The 21,156-nt window shown below is 39.8% G+C and overlaps 1 long non-coding RNA gene and 1 pseudogene across 2 annotated transcripts; one reads left to right on the plus strand and one right to left on the minus strand.

The window, feature by feature from the left end:
- Positions 1-4,078: 4,078 nt before the first annotated feature.
- On the minus strand, positions 4,079-6,318 carry LOC108295625 (annotated as a pseudogene). The gene has a single exon (XR_001821479.2). The product of XR_001821479.2 is annotated as an E3 ubiquitin-protein ligase NRDP1-like (transcript).
- A 5,858-nt stretch (positions 6,319-12,176) lies between these two features.
- On the plus strand, positions 12,177-18,816 carry LOC108295621. Its single transcript, XR_001821477.2, has 3 exons — positions 12,177-12,187; positions 16,125-16,128; positions 18,702-18,816. It is a non-coding gene; the product is annotated as an uncharacterized LOC108295621 (long non-coding RNA).
- Positions 18,817-21,156: the final 2,340 nt, after the last annotated feature.

Here is a 21,156-nt window from a genome sequence, read left to right on the forward strand (position 1 = left end):
GTTGGGGAGGAAGGCAGCAAATCACACTGCCACGTGTGTACCTATGCAACAATCTTGCATGTTCTTCACATGTACCCCAAAACCTAAAATGCAATAAAATAAATAAATGGGAAAAAAAATACTGGCAAACCAAATGCAACAACACATCAAAAAGCTTATCCACCATGACCAAGTAGACTTCATACTGGGGATGGAAGGCTGGTTCAACCACTCCAATTCAACATAGTATTGGAAGTTCTAGTCAGAGAAACCAGCAAGAAAAATAAATTGTATTCAGTTAGGAAAAGAGGAAGTCAAATTGTCTCTATTTGCAGATGACATGATTGTATATTTAGAAGACTCCATCGTCTCAGCCCAAAATCTCCTTAAGCTGATAAGCAACTTTAGCAAAGTCTCAGGATACAAAATCAATGGGCAGAAATCACAAGCAGTCCTATACACCAATGACAGACAAACAGAGATCCAAATCATGAGCAAACTCCCATTCACCATTGCTACAAAGAGAATAAAATACCTAGGAATACAACTAACAAAGGATATGAAGGATCTCTTCAAGGAAAACTACAAACCACTGCTCAAGGAAATAAGAGAGGACACAAACAGGTGGAAAAACATTCCATGCCCATGGTTAGGAAGAATCAATGTCGTCAAAATGGCCATATTGCCCAAAGTAATTTACAGATTCAATGCTATCCCTATTAAACTAGCATTGACCTTCTTCACAGAACTGGAAAAAAACCACCTTAAACTTCATATGGAACCAAAAAAGAGCTTACATAGCCAAGACAATCATAAGCAAATAGAGCAAAGCTGGAGGTATCATGCTACCTGACTTCAAACTATACTACAAAGCTACAGTAATCAAAACAGCATAGTAGTGGTACCAAAACAGGGATATAGACTAATGGAACAGAACAGAGGCCTTGGAAGTAATGCCACACAGCTACAACCATCTGATCTTTGACAAACTGGACAAAAACAAGCAATGGGGAAAGGATTCCCTGTTCAATAAATGGTGTTGGGAAAACTGGCTAGCAATGTGCAGAAAGCTGAAACTGGACCCTTTTCTTACACCTTAGACAAAAATTAACTCCACCTGGATTAAAGATTTAAACATAAGACCTAACACCATAAAAACCTTAAAAGAAAACCTAGACAATACCATTCAGGACATAGGCATAGGCAAGGACTTCATGACTAAAACACCAAAAGCAATGGCAACGAAAGCCAAAATAGACAAATGGAATCTAATTAAACTTAAGAGCTTCTGCACAGTAAAAGAAACAATCATTAGAGTGAGCTGGCAACTAACAGAATAGGAAAAAATTTTTGCAAGCTACCCATCTGACAAAGGGCTAAGATCCACAATCTATAAAGAATAAAGCAGATTTACAAGAAAAAAACACACAACCCCATCAAAAAGTGGGCAAAGGGTATGAACAGACAATTTTTTTTTGAGAGATGAAAAAACAATTTTTAATAGTATTAAAACAAATTAAGACAATGACAGGTGCAGTAGCCCCAGCTACTTCAGAAGCTGAAGTGGGAAGATCACTAGAGCCCAGGAGTTTGAGGCTATACAGTGAGCTATGATGGTGCCACTGCACTCTAGCCTGGGTGACAGTGTTCTTTCTACTCCCTCCTTCCCCCAATTCTCCTGACCTTAAAAGTTTAGAATGGTTTGGCAAATTTTTTTCTGTATAAGACCAAGTATTTTAGGCTTTGTTGCAGCTACTCAACCCTGCTGTTGTAATGTGAAAGCAGTCACAGACAATATATAAACAAATGGGCATATCTGTATTCCAATCAAGTTTTTACAAAAGCAGGTGGTAGGATTGTAACCTGTAGTTAGCTGACCTCTGACCTAGAACAAATAACACTTCCCGAAAAGCCTTTCCTGATACCCATCACAATCAGTGGCTTTATCATGGCTGGCTCACATATTACTAGTAAATCCACTTAGCACATTTACAATCTCTTATTACATATTCATCTCCATTAGGGACTAAGTTCTTTATAGGTAGGTATCATTTTGCTACATAAGCCTCCTCATCTTCACTCTGACGTTCAATGAATATCTGTTTCTAAAAATCAAATCTACCCTAAAAGGAAGATATGACACCATTCATAATATTCACAAGAATGAGCAGCAAGTTCTAAAATTAATTTTAAAGTTTAAGGGGGAGAAAGCACTGCTATGTCACTAGGATCCATACATTGCCTCTTACGCTCTATACTGTGACATGCTTATCAGTATTTTATAATCATACCTTGTGTGCATAGAAGTGCAAACTCAGTGAGCACAGAAATGTCTCTTTTTTTTTTTCAAGCTACTAGAGTATCTAGAGTACTATTAGGTTTACATTAGGTGCATGATAAATACTCAACAAATTTAAACATACTCTGGGGTTGGGGAGAAGATTTCCTTTTATTCTTTTTTTTGATACAGGGTCTTGCTCTGTCACCCAGGCTGGAGTACAGTGGCATGATCTTGGCTCATTGCAACATCCACCTCCCAGGTTCAAGCAGTTCTCGTGCTTCAGCCTTATAAGGCGCTGGGATCACAGGCGTGTGCCACCATGCTGAAAAGGTAGCAGCAAATACTTTTGAAGACTATTTTCAAAAGTAAATAATTATGAAACCTCAGCAAGTACATTTCCTTCCTCACATTTACTTTCTTAGGAAACACGGAGGGGTGGAGGCTTCTCTGCCTGCAATGGAATTCCAGATTCTAAAGCAAAGTTGCTTGTGGGACAAAGGAAAAAGATACATACATATCTTCTATAGAAAATATCCCAAAAACTCAGGAGCACTCAGGAAAGACATGGAATTTAGGATAAAGGCAGACTCTGGTAAGCACACAGTTCAAATCATTAGAGAGCTTTGACTGCTACAGAACAGGAGATAGGAGGGAACAATGTAGGAGGGCACACACAGGAGAGCCACTGTGAAGTGCACACTACTTCCAGACAGACATCCTCCTGAAAGAGAAGTTAGCACTAAGATAAGAGTAGGTAACAAAGTAAGGAAGAAGGGGAATTAAAGTGAGAGAAAGGCAAAAAGCAGAGGGGAAACCTTCACAAAAAAGGGAGTAATGTTGAATTAAAATTTAGAATGTTGAGTAAAAGGTTTATTATTAGTGCAGTCAACACCATGGAACAGCACACAACACAACCAGCAACCTGCAGAGACACTAGTGCAAAGGATAGGGAAGCCTTTCACTGAGCTTCCTGGCTCCATCTGAGGGTAAGGACTGGAGAGTATGAGCCTCGGTAAGGCAAGAAGGGGAAAGGAGAGTGGAAGAAATGTAGTAACCAGAATAAGTACAGCAGCGTTTTCAAATTCCTGAGCACAATGTCCCGGAGCTGGAATCCTGCTCCCCTCAATCTGTATCCCTCTACCCCAGTCCCAGTGGAGCCATGATCCAACTACCCAGACCTGCAGCAAGCTAGCCTGGAATAAAACTTTGAGAAGAGAAGAAGCTGTTACATGGTAGGGAGGAGCCTTTCTATCTCCAACCACATTCTCACCCACATATTAAAATAATCACACCTACTATTCCTCCCCTTCTCTTACCCTGCCAGTCACTCTAGGAATCAAGGTATGTCCTAGGTAACATGAAATGGAACTGAAGTCCCCAAGGGGGTGTGGGTGAGGCACAGCACAGCCTGTACTTAGAGACAAAGATAAAATTTCTATCTGATTTGCATGGTGAAGCTTAGAACCCAGCTATACAGCCCCAAGGAAACTTGGGGAAGCGGGTGTTGCCTTCAAAATGAATACTCTAAACCCGGAGTTTTATGATGAGGTCCTAGAAGGGCTAGGAGGAAATTTTTCCAGAGGGCACAGGCATAGATGCTGGACTGTCATATCCTTCACAGAAATAGAGGGAGCTCCTCATTTCAGTTGCGGATACAGAGGTTTGGGGCAGATATGGTAAGTTCAGCCAAGGACTTCCTTGGCTCTTCCTATATTAAAGCCAAAGATTGTGCTGAAAAGGAAAAATATAAAACACACCCCCATCCCTGTCCCACCCTATCCAGAATCCCCACAATAGGAACATCAAAAGAAAAGCTTTAAGTTTGATTTATTTTCTTTTTGCCTTTCTTAAAAAAACAAAAAAAGGAAGTAAATAAATTAAATTGCCAACAATGTGGCTGGGATAGCCATGATCAGGCCATTCTTAAAAAAAAAAAAAAAGTGGGCAGTAGGTAGGGTTTACGGAATATAAACAAACAATGGCAAAAGGAAATTATCAAAATAACTAACTCTAGTCACAGGGCTAGAGAGGGGTCTATGGAACAATTATGGCTCATGCCACAAGAGGCAGTGCCGACCAATTTTAGCAAAAGCTAGACATAGCTTCTTGCTGAACACATCAACCCCAACAGACTAACCCCTACCCTAAACCCTGGCATTCTCTAATTATGAAAACTTGTAGGAAAGAAGAGCTCATCTGGAAATGTTCAATATCCCAGCCTGCATACTGGTAGACCAGGTGGGAACCTGCACCTTTAAGGTGGGCTGAACAAGGATACTGCTTGGCACAGAGGTCCAGTCTTTCCCTAAGGGCCATCAGTGATGGCCAATTATTGGCCTCACTACATATTTCTAGAGATTTGGCGCCACCCTTACCATTTCTTCAGGATGTCTGCTACTTAGAGTCAACAGGCCTGCCTGCTCTGGTTCCCTGGTTTTGGAGGAGACAGACGATTAGAGATTCCTCACTCTGCCCTCATCCTCCAGAGAAAATGAATCTCTTTGTGCTTTCTGAAAATATCTCGAACCAGGGACCCTAAGCAGGAAAATGGATGGAAGTGGGGGCTTTCCCACCCAAACTGATAATTTATAGACATTTTAGGGGAATATGGCAAGGGGAGGAAATCTGGGTTTCCCACCCGAAAGGCTGAGCAAAGTACCCCAGAGCCCTTCAGTGCCAGAAGAGCAGGGAGATGTGTGGCTCAGCTATAAGCCACAATATTAAGGATAATGGGGAGGACTCAGGTCCCAGCTGCTGGAATGATGGGATTCTCTGATTTCCATCTCTTCCTGATAGCCAGTCGAGTTCTATATTTCTTCCACGCCATGCGCAAATATCATGACAAGGCCTGGCTCTTGCACCATGTCATCACCCATATGCTGGTTCTCACAGGCCATCACGACAACAGCCTGCTTGCCAGGGATGCGCTTGGCCACGTAGTTCTCATAGTAGCGTCGGTTCATCTGTCTAGTCTCTAGTGTGGCCAGACCCTGGGGCCAGCTACAGTCTTTCAATCAGCTCGTTGACAATAGAAGCAGGACAGCCACTCTCCGCCAGGGAGCGCTTGATTACAGCCTGGAGCACGGCCTCAGGAGTCGAGATCATCCCTCCCCAGCGGGTCAATCTTGCTGGCTGAAGGGAGTTCACCCACTCTAGGATCTTATTGTATTCAATTGTGTCCTCCAGGTTCTGAAGGTTGGGGTTGACACTGCAGATTGCACACATGTATTTCTTTAGCAGCTGGATGTCTTGCTTCTGCTCTGCCAGCTGGTGTTTGTGTTCAGCCGATGTCTTCTCCAGCTCTGCGATGCGTGTCTGCTGCTGCTGTACCACTGAGCGCAGGTGCTTAATGCAGTTATGGTTTGGCAGCTCATCTTTGGGCATCTCCAGGCCACAGCCCTGTTCACAGGTCACAGACCGCTTCGGGTTGTGCTAACAGTCACTGAGGTGAGACATGAGGTTGTCAAGATGGACAACAGCACTACAGCCAAACACAGCATTGTCACAGACAATCTGCAGCTTTGATAATATGTTCCGCATGATACGAAGTACTGGGCGCAGATGGGCGACCGTCACAACACTACAGTCCACTGGACACTTCTGTTGCTGAGAAAACCACTGGGTGATGCAGGCATTGCAGAAAGCATGCTCACAATGAGGTGCCTGTACAGTTGCTCCAAGACTCCGCTGCAAATAGGGCAGATAAGATCTTCGTCAACATCCCCCTGGAAACGGGTTACATCATACCCCATGTGTCATCACTGAAACCCAGGTCCTTCCAAGCGTTGGGGACAGGTTCCCTGTTCACAAGGCTCTAACCCCTGATGCCTCCACTCAGAGTCCCTGAAGAGATTCTCCCAGTAACACATCTTGTTGGCTATTCTCCAACTGAGTCTTCCTTCCCAGTAACAAGCTCCATCGCCCAGGGGATGAATGTGATGTCACAATCAGGAGAACTCGCCCTGGAAGCAGCCTGGACTCTCCGCACCCTGGCCCAGTTGGAGCTTAGGCCGCAGCGGCCACAGGTATGCCCTGATGCCGGGTCCCAGCCTTTCCCGGGAAGCGACAATTTTTAGAAGACATTTATGCGGCCAACAAACATTTGAAAAAAAGTTTATCATCACTGGTCATTAGAGAAATGCAAATCAAAGCCACATTGAGATACCATCTCATGCCAGTTAGAATGGCGATCATTAAGAAATCTGGAGACAACAGATGCTGGAGAAGATGTGGAGAAATAGGAACACTTTTACACTGTTGGTGGGAGTGTAAATTAGTCCAATCATTGTGGAAGACAATGTGGTGGTTTCTCAAGGATCTAGAAATAGAAATTTGACCCAGCAATCCCATTACTGGGTATATACCCAAAGGAGTATAAATCATTCTATTATAAAGACACATATACATGTATGTATGTTCATTTTAGCACTGCTTACAATAGCAAAGACCTGAAACCAACGCAAATGCACAACAATGATAGACTGGACAGAGCAAATGTAGCACATATACACCATGGAATACTACGCAGCCATACAAAAGATGAGTTCACGTCCTTTGTAGGGACATGGATGAATCTGGAAACCATTCGCAGCTAACTGACACAAGAACATAAAACCAAACACTACCTGTTCTCACTCATAGGCGGGTGTTGAACAATGAGAACACATAAACACAGGGTGAGCAACATCACACTCCAGGGTCTATTAGTGGGTTGGGGGCTAGCAGACGGGCAGCAGGGTGTGGGGAGGGATAACATTGGGAGAATTGCCTCATGTAGATGACGGGGGGTTGGAGGCAGCAAACCACCATGGCATTTCTGTACCTATGCAACAATCCTGCAAGATTTGCACATGTACCCCAGCACTTAAAGTACAATAAAAGAAATTAAGTGTATATTATATTAATTACAATTTTATTATAGCTATATATCATTGTAATTTGTAGTTGCACTTTTAAAAACTCATCATTCCAGGGTTCAATTTATAAGCGTTACACTAATTACCAAATTATTCTTGCTATATTCTGGACTGTCACACAGTTGTACTAGTATGAGAAAGTTCTCCCTTATGTTTCAGTTGAATACAGAAGTCACTTTAACTTGGAGAGTTTATGCAGAGAGAATAGGTCTCTTCACAAAGCCAAATCAAATTATACATTTTTCCTGTAGGTCAACTACAGTTTAAGAGCCTGCTACTGAAGATAACAGTTTAACTTAGACTTTCAAAACCATGCTATTGCTTATGCAGTATGTCACTTCGTTTCAGTTCACACAGATATAAATGTGTGAGAAGAATGAGATATCTGAGATTGTAATAAATTTTCAAATTTTTTTTCTCCAAACTATGGCTACTCCCACTTCCTTCTACTGTAGAAGGGAGCTTTCCCAGATATGTTCTTCTTCAGCACTTTAGAACTACAGAATATTTGAGATCTAAGTGTCTTTAGAGATCATCTAGCTCAATCCTTTGCTTTATAGATAGAGAAATAAGGTCAAATAATATTTGCAATGGCATTGCTAGTTGGTGATAAGGTTTGATCTGGAACACAGTTCTTCAATTATAGCAGTTGCCTATCTTTGCCCTGGTGAGATTGCTTAGGATCTCTGTATTTTAAGAATCTGTATTGGTTTTATATAAAGGACGAATGTTATAAGGGTTTATTAACATGTCAGTTTTGAAATGTGGGTCTTGTTCACTGAGGGTAGATTGGATAAAATCATGACAGTGAAAATCTATCCAAATATTAGAAATCATCAAAAGGTGGGCTTCTTATAGAAATAATCCCATAACGTTTTTTAAAAAAACCCAATTATCTGAAGAAAGGTCCCTTTTTAATTAAATAAGAGAAAATGAAACAGACTCTATTTGTGAATGATTCCTCTGTGTTTTCTGGAAGATGAAAAATAATAGATCATGACAAAAATGCCTGAGTATCTATCATGTAGCTGTTAACTCTTTTGTTTCCCCTACTTTATGACTTTCAAAACTAAATTAGCAGTTACATTATTTTTACCCATCTTTATGTGTTTAAACCTAATTTATTGTCTCACATAATTTACCCAAATTTATAATCTAATTAGCTGGTACACACGTGAATTCATAGAACAGTAAAGCCCAACCATCTAGCTTATGCTATCACTGTAGATGGTTAAACCTAGGAAAACAAACATAATAGCAGATGTGGATAGATTAACAGCTGTAGCTGGTAGTAACTGCTTATACAATTTTAAAGTGTTCAACTTTAATTCCAACAAAATCACATTATGAAACTGGTGTAGTTTGAAGAATGACTGACAAAAGGAAAATATATATACTCAAGTAAAGTTTAAGTCATGTACAATTCTTAGACCCTGGTTGTGTGCACTCCTTTGGATTAACCATTGCTATCAGGAAATTTTCATTTGACATACAGACATATAAATAACTACCTGCTCATGTGACCACTCTTAAAATATTCTGTAACATTTTTGAGATGGAGAGTCAAATGTCAATATTTTGCTTTAGCTCTCTTGTTAGACTTGGCAATAGTACTTTAACTTTCATTTGAAATTATAGAAGTAATATGTAAGCATAGAAAACTAAACAGTGCACAGAAGAGATTTTTATTTCTATCAAGAATTGTTATTAAAAGTATCAAAAAACTTTTCTGTATTTATTGAGTTGTTAATACATGGATTTCTTTTTTTAGTCTTAATGCAATGAATTAGACTAATAAGCTTTCTTTTAAATTAACCTTGAGTTTCTGTAGTAAATCCGACTTAGGCAAGCTGTCTGGTTCTTGTAATACACTACTGGAAGTTGAGTGGTCAGGATGGCCAAATAGAAGTAGCTGGGGTGCATGGCTCTCTACAGAGAGGAATGTAAGGGATGAGTAAATACATCACCTTCAACAGAAACATCCAGGGGTACTCACACTGGGACTAGTCAAGGAAACAATTTGATCCACCCGGAAAGGATAAAAGCAAGGCAGGATGATGACCTGGAAGTGACCTGGAGTCAACGGAACCCCCACAATCCAGGGAAGTGGTGAATAAATGTACAACCTTGGGAAACCATACTTCCCCGATGGATCTTTCCAAGCCTCAGGTCCAGAGATAACCTTGTTAACCCACTCCACCAGGGCCTGCAGTCTGACACACACAACTACCTGGAGTCGCAGACAAGCAGCTGCTCAGGCACACATGGAATCCTGGGAGCTTTAGATTCTCCAGCTTTCTGGGCATCCCAGCGAAAGTAACTGCAATTCTGGCAAAGGAGTGAAAGAAATTAGCTAGCTTGGCTTAGATAGACAGCAAGGCAAGGGTCCCTGGAGACCCCCTGACCCACCAGTCAGTGCCTCATCCCCACATAACACAAAAACAGCCTGAGAAAAAAAATCAAGCTTCAGCCACTGATAAGGGAACTTGTGGCTGTAGACATGCCCACAGCTGCACAGATAGGAGAACTTCCAGCCCATTCAGATAAAAACTTGCAGAAACCCCCAGCTCACTCACAAAAGGGAACAAGACCTGACATAGAAATGCTTTTGTCCATTGTATAATCAGTGGGCTCCCAGGAAAAAGTTTCTTCTCTTTTTGTTGGCATGAACACAGTGGGTTCCAGTGGGTTCCAGTGGGCACTTTCCTTTCCTTTTGGATTGTGAGCTCAGCTTCTATGAATCTTCATCGCTTCAGCTCCTGACTGGTCCTGGGTCTAGGTCCCGGGGGAAGCTTTCACTTCAGCTTCTGTTAGGTCCCAGGCCAAACTGAGCGGCCTCTATGAATCATCCCTTCAGCTCCTGATTGGTCCCAGGCCAAGTTTTCTAATTTATCCCAGGCCAAGACCCCAGGCCAAGCCAAGTCATGTATTCTTCAAGGCAGCCTGCAACCTAAGCACATTGCTTCCTTTTACCTGTCCATAAAACCCTGGACCCCAGCCTCATAGGGGGTAACTCATTTGGGCTCCCCTCTCTGCTGACAGAGAACTTTCTGCTTTTGCTCACTAAACTTTTGTTCCAACCTCACCCTTGTGTCTGTGTTCCTTCATTATCTTGGATGTGAGAAAAAGAACTCTGAGTATTATCTCAGACAATGAGGGAGTGCTACAACTTGGTGCGTTGATGAGACTACCACAGTGGGACACTAAACTCATGTACATACCACTAGGAAAAAGGCTGAATCCAGGGGTCAAGCAGTGATGGTCTGGGTGCTCCACTTTTATGGCACCTGACAGAATAACAGCCATAGGCTTGGAATTCTAGCCAGCACCACCAGAAGTGCTGCAGCTCTCTGGCAGTGACCTCCTAGGAGGAGGGGGTGAAGAGCCATCTTTGCTGTTTGAGCAACTTAGCCATTCTAGCCTGCAGGTTTTGGAGAGCCCAAGCTGATTGAAGCAGAGGTGGTACTCCGGCACAGCACAGCTGCTCTATTAAAGCATGTCCAGTCTGCTTCTTTAAGCAGCTCCCCAATCCTATTCCTCCTCACTGGGTGAGAACTCCCAACTAGGGATTCCAGTAACCTCCACCAATGTTCTCCAGGAGACAGACATTTGAAAACTCCCTGGAACATAGCTCCCAGAGGGAGGGGCAGGCCAGCATCTTTGCTGTTTGGGCGACTTAGACTTTCCAGCCTGTGGGCTTTGGAGAACTCAAACCAACTGGGGTGGAAGCAGTACCACAGCACAGCACTGCTACTCTGTGAAAGCATGTGTGGACACATTGTATTTTTAAGCAGGTCTCTCACCCCGTTCCCCCTTACTGAGTGGCATCTCCCAACAGGGGCTTCTAACCACAACCAACCGTGTTCTATGGTCTACAGAAATTCAAAAACTCCCTGGGATAGAACTCCCAGAGAGAGGGACAAGCCATCATGTTTGCTGTCTGGGTGACTTAGCAGATGCAGCCTTCAGGTCCCAAGTGAACCAGGGGTAAAGCAGTATCCCAGCACAGCACCACACGGCAGCCCCATGAAAACATGGCCAGACTGCTTTTGCAAGTTAGTACCCAGCCCTATTCCTCATCACCAGCTAGTGCCTCCCATCCAGGGTTTCTGGCTATCATACTGGTGTTCTCTGGTTGAAAGAGGTTTGGGGACTCTTTGGGACGGAGCTCCCAGGAAGAGGGGCAGGCCACCATTTTTGTTGTTTGGACAACTTAGCTGTTCCTGCCTTTGAGCTTTGGAGTATCTGAGACAATCAGGAGCTGAAGTGGACTATCAGCACAGCACAGCTGCTCAAGGAAAACATGGCCAGACTGCTTTTTTAAGCAGGACTCTGATCCCATTTCTTCTAACAGGACGAGAACTCCCATCCTGGGTCTCCAGCCACCTCCTACAGGGGCATTCAGGCCAGAAACTAGTCCATATCACCTTGAGACAGAGCTTCTGGAGGAGGGGGCATGCTGTCATTTTTGCTGTTTTCCTGTATTCAGTGATGATACCTATATGTATTGGAAAATATGAGGCAATTAGTGACTAGAGCGGACGCCCAACATATTGCAGCAGTGCTACAGAAAATTGGTCAGAGTGTTAAAAGAAAAAAATGGGGAGGTTGAGGCAGGCAGATCATGAGGTCAGGAGTTGGAGACCAGCCTGACAAATATGGTGAAACCCCGCCTCTATTAAAAATACCAAAAACCTATCCAGGCATGGTGGTATATGCCTATAGTCCTAGCTACTTGGGAGGCTGAGGCAGGAGAATTGCTTGAACCTAGGAGGTGAAAGTTGCTGTGTACTGAGATTGCATAACTGCACTCCCACCTGGGCAATAGAGGGAGATTCCGTTAAAAAAAAATGCTTTATAGACCTCAAAGACTGAAGTTAGATAAGCCCACAAAAAATGAGACAGAATCAGTTCAAACTGCTAAAATCTCAGAAAGCCAGAATTCCCTTTTTCCTTGAAATGACCACATAACCTCTCCAGCAAGGGTTTGGAATGGGGCTGAGTGGAGATGGTTGACATAACAAAAATAGAATTCAAAATAAGGACAGGAATGAAGTTACTGAGCAAAAGTAGTACATTGAAACCCAATGCAAGGAAGTAAAAAAATTATGAAAATGCCTTGCAGGAACTAACAGAAAAAATAGCCAATATAAAGAAGAATATGGCCAACCTGATAGAGCTGAAAAACACAATAAAAGAATTTCATGATAAATTAACACATATTATTAGCAGAGTAGACCAAGCAGCGGAAAGAATTTCAGATCCTGAAGACTGCCTTTCTGAAATAAGACAGGCAGGCAAAAATAGAAAAAAGAATGAAACAGAATAAAGAAAATCTTGGTGTTTTTTTGGACCAAGTCTGGCACTGTCACCCAGGCTGTAGTGCAGTGGCACGATCTTGGCTCACTGAAATCTCCACCTCTTGGGTTTAAGCAATTCTCCTGCCTCAGCCTCCTGAGCAGCTGGGACAACAGGCATGCACCATGATGCCCAACTAATTTTTTTTGTAATTTTAGTAGAGATGGGGTTTCACCATGTTGGCCAGGATGGTCTCAATCTCCTGACCTCATGATCTGCCTGCCTTGGCCTCCCAAACTGCTGGGATTACAGGCATGAGCCACTGTGCCAGGCCAACAAAATCTTTAAGAAATATCAAACTATAGGCTGGACATGGTGACTCATGCCTGTACTCCCAGCACTTTGGGAGGCTGAGGCAGGCAGATCACTTAAGGTCAGGAGTTCAAGACCAGCCTGGCCAACATGATGAAACCCTATCTTCACTAAAAATACAAAAATTAGCCAGGCATGGCGACACATGCCTGTAGTCCCAGCTACTTGGGAGACTGAGTCAAGAGAATGGCTTGAACCTGGGAGGCAGAGGTTACAGTGATCCAAGATCATGCCTTTGCACTCCAGCCTGAGTGACAGAGTGAGACTGCATCTCAAAAACAAACAGACAAACAAAAAGTTAAATAAATATGGAATTATTCAAGAGACAAAATCTATGACTGAGTGGTGTACCTAAAATAGATGGGAAAAATGGAAACAATTTGGGAAACATATTTGAGGATATTATTCCATGAGCACTTTCTCAACCTAACTAGAAAGGCCAACATTCAAATTCAGGAAAAGCAGGTAATCCCAGTATGATACCCCATGAGAACATATAATTATTAGATGTCCCAAGGTTTAAATGAAGAAAAGAATGTAAAAGGCAGACAGAGAGAAAGATCAGGTCACCTACAAAGAGAAGATTATCAGACTAACAGTAGACCTCTCAGCTGAAACCTTACAACCAGAAGAGATTGAGGGCCAATATTCAATATTCCTATAGAAAAGAAATTTTAACAAAGAATGTTATACCTGGTCAAACTAGCTTCATAAGCAAAGGAGAAATACGATCATTTCATACAAGCAGATGCTGAGGGAAATTGTAGCCACCAGAAGCACTAAATATGGAAGCAATGAAGGAAGAAAGCACTAAATATGGAAAGGAAAGCACTTAATATGGAAAGGAAAGACAATTATCAGCAATTACAAAAACACACTGAAGTACACAAACCAATGCCACTATAAAACCACATAAACAACTCTGCAAAATAGCAGCTAGCATCACGAGGACAGGGTCAAATGCACACATGTCAATACTAACCTTAAATGTAAATGAGCTAAACACCACAGTTAAAATGCACAGAGTAGCAAGCTGGATAAAACCCCAAAATCCATTGTTATACTGGCTTCAAGAGCCTCATCTCACATGCAATTACACGCATAGGCTTACAATAAAGGGATGGAGAAAAATTTACAAACCAAATGCAAAACAGAAAAAAAGCAGGGGTTGCAAATCCTGTTTTTTAACTAAATAGATTTTAATCCAACAAAGATCATCAAGGAAAAAAAAGGGCATTACATAATGGTAAAGGGTTAAATTAAACAAGAAGAGCTAACTATCCTAAATATATATGCACCCAACACGGAAGCACCCAGATTTATAAAGCAAGCTCTTAGAGACCTTCAAAGAGAAGTAGGCTTCCACAAAATAATAGTGGAAGACTATAACACCCTACTGACAATATTAGACAGATAATCAAGACAGAAAATTAACAAAGATATTCAGATCCTGAACTCAGCACTAGATCAAACAAAACAACAAAACAAAACAAAAAGCCTAACAGATATCTGCAGAACTCTCCACTCAAAAACAACAGAATATGCATTCTTCTTATTGTCACATGGTACTTACTCTAAAATCTATCACATAATTGCAAGTGAAACACTCCTCAACAAATGCAGGTGGACAAAATTATAACAAACAGTCTCTTGGACCACAGTGCAATCAAATTAAAAATCAAGACTAAGAAATTCACTCAAAACCATGCAATTTCATAGAAATTGAATAACCTGTTCTTGAATGACTCTTGGGTAAGTAATGAAATTAAGGCAGAAATCAGGAAGTTCTTTGAAACTAATGAGAGAAAAGGTACAATGTACCAGAATCTCTCAGACATAGAAAAGGCAGTATTAAGAGGAAAATTCAAAGCACTATACCACATCCAAAAGTTAGAAAGATCTCAACTTAACAACATAACATCACAAATAAAAAAATCCAGAGAAACAAAAGCAAACGAATTCCAAGGCTAGCAGAAGACAATAAATAACAAAAATCAGAGCTGAGGTGAAGGAGAAACAGATATGAAAAACCTTTAAAAAATCAATGAACCCAGCAGCTGTTTTTTTTTTAAATAATTAATAAAACATTTAGACCACTAGCTAGACTAAAAAAGATGAAAAGAGAGAAATTCAAATAAGCACAATCAGAAACAACAAGGAGGATATTTCCACATATGCCACAGAAACAGCAACAATCATCAGAGAATATTATGAACACCCCTATGCACATTAACTAGAAATCTAAAAGAAATGAATGAATTCCTGGACACATATACCCTCCCAAGCCTGATTCAGCAAAAAATTGAATCCCTGAACAAACCGATAATGAGTTCTGAAATCAAAGCAGTAACAAATGGCCACCAAACAACAACAAAAAAGCCCTGGAACGGACAAATTTAGAGCTGAATTCTACCAAATGTACAAAGAAGAGGTGGTACCATTTTGACTGAAAATATTTCAACAAATTGAGGAGGGACTCCTTCGTAACTCATTGCATGAGACTAGCATCATCCTGATACCAAAACCTGGCAGTGACACGACAGAGAAAGAAAATTTCAGGCCAATATCCTTGGTGAACATTGATGCAAAAAATTCTCAACAAAATGCTGGCAAACTGAATCCAGGATAACATTAAAAAGTTTATCCACCATGATCAAGTAGTTTTCATCCCTGGGATGCAAGGTTGGTTCAAGCTATGCAAATAAATTAATGTCATTCATCACATAAATAGAACTACAGAAAAAACCACATGCTTATCTCAACAGATACAGAAAAGGCTTTCGATAAAATTCAACATCTATTTAATGTTAAAAACTCCCAATAAAGGAACATACCTAAAAATAATAAGAGCTATCTATGACAAACCCACAGGCAACATCAAAGTGAATGGGCAAAAGGGGAAGCATTCTTCTTGGAAACCGGCACAATGAAAGGATGCCCTCTTTCAACACTCCTATTCAACATAGAGTTGGAAGTTCTGGCCAGGGCAATCAGGCATGAGAAAGAAATAAAGGTCATTCACACAGGAAGAGAGGAAATGAAACTATCTCTGTTTGCAGATGCCCTGATCCTATATGTAGAAAACCCCACAGTCTCAGCCCAAAGGCTTCTTATGCTGATAAACAACTTCAGCAAAGCTTCAGGATATAAAATCAATGTTCAAAAATTATCAGCATTTCTACACACGAACAACAGTCAAGCTGAGCACCAAATCAGGAGCAAGTCCCATTAAGAATTGCCACAAAAAGAATAAAATACCTAGGAATACAGCTCACTAGGGAAGTGAAAGATCTTTACAGTGAGAATTACAAAACACTGCTCAAAGAATGCAGAGATGACTCAAAGAAATGGAAAAAGGATTCCATGCCCGTAAATAGAAAGATTATTGTTAAAATAGCCATCCTGCCCAAAGCAATTTATAGTTTTATTGCTACTTCTCTTAAACTACCAATGCCATTCTTCACAGAACTAGATAAAATTATTATAAAATTCCCATGAAACTAAAAATGCTTGAATAGCCAAGGTAGTCCTAAGGAAAGAGAATAAAGCAGAAAGCATCACTCTCTTTGACTTTAAACGCTACTACAGGGCTACATAACCAAAACAGCATGGTACTGAGGGAGAAGAAAAGGAACAATTGGTTGGGGAGAACACAAACTGCAGAAGCTGCCTGCCTGAAAAATCACAGCAATAGGTAAAAATAAAACAACCTGCGAAAAAACGCAGGCTGCAACTTCGCACAGATATGCAGACAAGTTCCAGCATAGAAGCCCTTTGTTCTTAGTGTAATTAGCAAGCTTCTAGGCAAAAGTTTCCTCCCCTTTTCCAGCATATACATGATGAGTGAAATGGAAAGTGGCACAAGGAGGAGAGGGGTTACTTAAAACCCACAGTTATACAAACAAAAGGCGCTTTGTGCTTGCCTAGAACATACCCACAGCTGCACAACGTAAGGGAGGTTTCACAAACAGCTTCACTGATTAAAAAAAAAAAAAATTGTTACTCAAGCAATTATAGTGAGGAGAGCAGTTTCTTTCTTCTTCTTCTTTCTTTCTTTTTTTTCTTTTTTTTTTTTTTGGCATTCAGCTGTAACCCAGCAGTCCACTTGGATGCCCCTCTCCATTGTGGAGAGCTTTCTTCTTTCACTTTTGTTTGTGTTCCCTAATCTTTTTGGACATAGGACAAAGAACCGTGGGTACTAGTTCAGACAATGAGAACTGCTAGCATTGGTGAGACTGCAAGAGTACTGGTACAAAAGCAGACACACAGACGAATGGAACAGAATAGATAACTCAGAAATAAGACTGCACACCTACATCTACCTGATTTTCAACAAACGTGACAAAAACAAATAATGGGGAAAAGATTTTCTATTCAATAAATGGTACTGGGATATCTGAGTAGCCATATGCAGAAAATTGGTAGCTGGATCCCTTCTTTACACCATATACAAAAATTAATTAAAAATGGACTAAAGACTTGAATGTGAAACCCAAATCCATGAAAAATTCTGAAAAAACAACGTAGGCAATACCATTCAGTGTATAGGCACAGGAAAATATTTCATGAGAAAGACATCAAAAACAATTGTAACAAAAGCAAAAATTGACAAATGGATTCTAATTAAATTACAGAGCTTCTGCACACCAAAAGAAACTATCAGCAGAGTAAACAAGCAACCTACAGAATGGGAGAAAACTTTTGCAAGCTATGCATTCAACAAAAGACTAATGCGCAGTATCTATAACGAACTTAAACAAATTTACATAAAAACCAACAACCCTGTTACAAAGTGGACAAAGGTCATGAACAGACATTTTTCAAAAGAAGACGTACATATGGCCAACAAGCATATGAACAAAAAGTCAACATCACTGATTATTAGAGAAAGGCAAATGTAAACCACAGTGAGATATTATCTTACTCCAGTCTGAATGGCTGTTATTAAAAAGTAAAAAAAAAAAAAACAGATGCTTGTGAAATTATGGAGAAAAGGAATGCTTATACTCTCTTGGTGGTTGTGTATATTAGTTCAGCCATTGTGGAAGACACTGTGGGGATTCCTCAAACATCTAAATTCAGAAATATCACTAGACCTAGCAATCTCATTACTAGGCCTATAACCAAAGGAATATAAATCATTTTATTGTAATGACACATGCAATAGTATGTTCATTGCAGCACTATTCGCTATAGCAAAGACATGGCATCAACCTAAATGTCTATCAGTGGTGGACTAGATAAAGAAAATGTGGTACATATACCTCCATGGAATACTACGCAGGTGTAAAAAATGAGATCATGTGCTTTGGTGCAACATGATGGACCTGGAGGCCATTATCCTTAGCAAACTAATGGAGGAACAGAAAACCACATACCACATGTTCTCTCTTATAAGTGGGAGCTAAGTGATGAGAACACCTTGGAAAGTAGAAGATAACTACAGACACTGGGGCCTTTTGGATGGTGGAGGGTGGCAGAAGGGAGAAGATCAGGAAAAATTACTAACGAGTACTAGGCTTAATACTTGTGTGATGAAATAATCTGTACAACAAAACACCATGACACAACTTTAATCATGTGATGAACCTGCACTTGTAACCCTGAACTTTAAAAAAATACATTACTGTGTTATACTGGACTGAGCATAGAAAATTAACACCAAGACAAAAGTATGTCAAATTGCAGGGTCTTTATTATCCCAGCGACCACAGAGGACTCACATCTCTCCAACCTGTGGCATCGAACTCAGGGAGAGCAGGGTTTTTAAGCTGAAAAACCACATCCTGGTTTTAGGACCCAGAGGGTGAGGAGCGGGGATGGGGATGAAGGGCTTCAGACATTCCAAGGGCTAGTGGATTCTGTAAATCACCTCCTGGGCTGAGACGAGGGTGAGGGGGGCTCCCGACATTCCAAGGGCCAGGGGTCTTTACTTTTGTCACTCCGATTGTTACTTAAGTGGTTTACAGAATTCAAGATAAACGTTAGCTTACACATTATCTGGGTAGGGTGAAAATTACAGACCTTAGTTACTTATTATAAGTCGCAGGGGCCAAGATGGCATTAGCTTGGGCTGCTTATTCTGGTACTGATAAGAAAAGGTAAGCAGCTTTTACATAGTGGGCATTTTTCAGAGCAAGCTAGCAGCTTTATTTACAGAAGCCAAGGCTGGCAGTTATTGTGAGGTGAATGGGGCAGCCGTTACAACTTATTTTAAAAACAGCTTTGTCTTTTATAAAATTATGTTGTTCAGGCTCTAACTCTAGGCCAGCTATAGCACAATATCACAACTGGAATACATTTTGTGCTATATATTCTACAACTTTGCATTTATGTTCATAATTGACCATGCTGGTAGTTTACTTCTTGTTTTGTTTTTGGTGGCAAAGTTATGCTAATTCAAAAAAGCTTGCATAGCATTAGAATGATCTATTACTGTGTGAGAAAATATGGTTCATAAAAACTTTTGTGCCAGCCTCTGTAGTAGGAGATACTTATAATAATTTTTCCATTATTTTTGGTCACTGGTGTATTAATATTTCCTGATTTTTCTTGAGCCAATTTTGTTTGCTTATATATTTTATGGAAACATTTTATTATATCATATTTTGAATTTTTTATAACAAGATTAGTAAAAGTACAAGTAGTAAAATCTAAGATTCTCCTGCCATGTACCTATCCCCATTACCCTCACTACACATAAGTAAACACTATTAGGAGTTTCTACTTTTAGTTCTTGTGGTTGTCTTCATACCATAATATACTTTGCCTCTAGCATTGATCTATCACCTCTATGCAAGATCTGTTGACTTCTAATTCTGCCACAAAAGAGAAGAAATACAGCACACTTACACTGTCTTGTCTTTCTTAATTCCTCTCCTCTAATTTTGTTAGTCATGTTACTATTTTTAGCTCCTCAAGCAGTTCCTTTTCTTTCTAAATATATTGGTTTTAGACAGTCAGCTATTACTTCCTACTATGAGCTTTCCTAAACTTTTTATGTTAGGCACGAACACAAACTCAACAATTTTTAAGCACATAATAAAACAAGATTTACCACTAATGTTAAAATAAAAATAAAATTATGGTTTAAAATATTTGTAATAATAACCATTACACTGATAGATCCAGACTAACAAGAGGGTATGTTTAACTTGCAGCATTTCACCAAAGTATTTATATATGTCTTAGTAATTAATAGGCTGACTGACATATCAAGTTACACATCCAGTTTACGTAATAAAGTGTAAATTTTGTTTGTGTGTATGAAGTTAGATTTGCCTGAATTTAAAAAACTTAGTAGTATATTTAGCTAAAGTGCTTGTAACATTACATAACATTTGATGCTTAAATCTAAACATTCATAATTGAGATTAAAGTGTTACTATTTTTAAAGAATTTTAGGAAAGTACAATTTTCTTAAAGTAATGAAGGAAGTTTTCTGTCTTATGATCTTCAGATTTTTCTAGATATTTCTGCACGTCTATGTCAGCAATGACAATTTCTTTATTTTTAAAAGGAGCCAAAATTCAATGATATACAATTTTAAATTACCAACTTAAAAACATAAAGTTTTCAAAGAGTGTATAGACATTTTGTATTCATTTTTCCATCTGACCGTCCAAATATCCTATAAAATAGATACAACAGTTGAGGTTATTCCCATTTTATAGATGAAAAATTAGTTTTAGAATGATACAGTGATTTGTCCAAGATCACAGTAAGAAGCTATTTTATCAATAGTTTTTGATCCCTAGTCCAGTGACTTTTTCATGTTGACATAGTATAGGAAACGATATTCATAATGCACTTAATATTATGCCTGACGCATAGCAGGTACTCAATAAATAATATCATGTAACGTTATTACTCAAAATTATAGCATTTGATAATGTTAAATAAAGAAATGTATCAAGACGGAAAGCCCAATTATATCATGCATATTTCAAATGATTACAAAGATATAATATATACTTCAAATGATTAGGTTTTTAAACAACATACATGCAATATTTCATTATACCATTATTCTGATATTTTGAGAGCTCCCAAACTGTGTTGAAGCTCCTCATCCCTCCCTGAATGCCTTAAATCAAGGTTTTTGGGCCATGGAACTCTTCACACCGTCTGGAAAAATTTGTGAACCCATTTTCAGAATAATATTATTTAAATCATGGAATAAAATGCATGGGATTACAAAGGAAATAATTTATCTTGAAATAGTTATTAAAATACTGAAAAAATAATTTACAATCAAATAACGAAATCTACCAGCAAGCCTAATAACTGTAATTTTGAAATAGCTGTGAA

This window comes from Cebus imitator, unplaced genomic scaffold (genome assembly GCF_001604975.1).
Source record: "Cebus imitator isolate Cc_AM_T3 unplaced genomic scaffold, Cebus_imitator-1.0 Scaffold653, whole genome shotgun sequence".
NCBI classification, from domain to species: Eukaryota; Metazoa; Chordata; class Mammalia; order Primates; family Cebidae; genus Cebus; species Cebus imitator.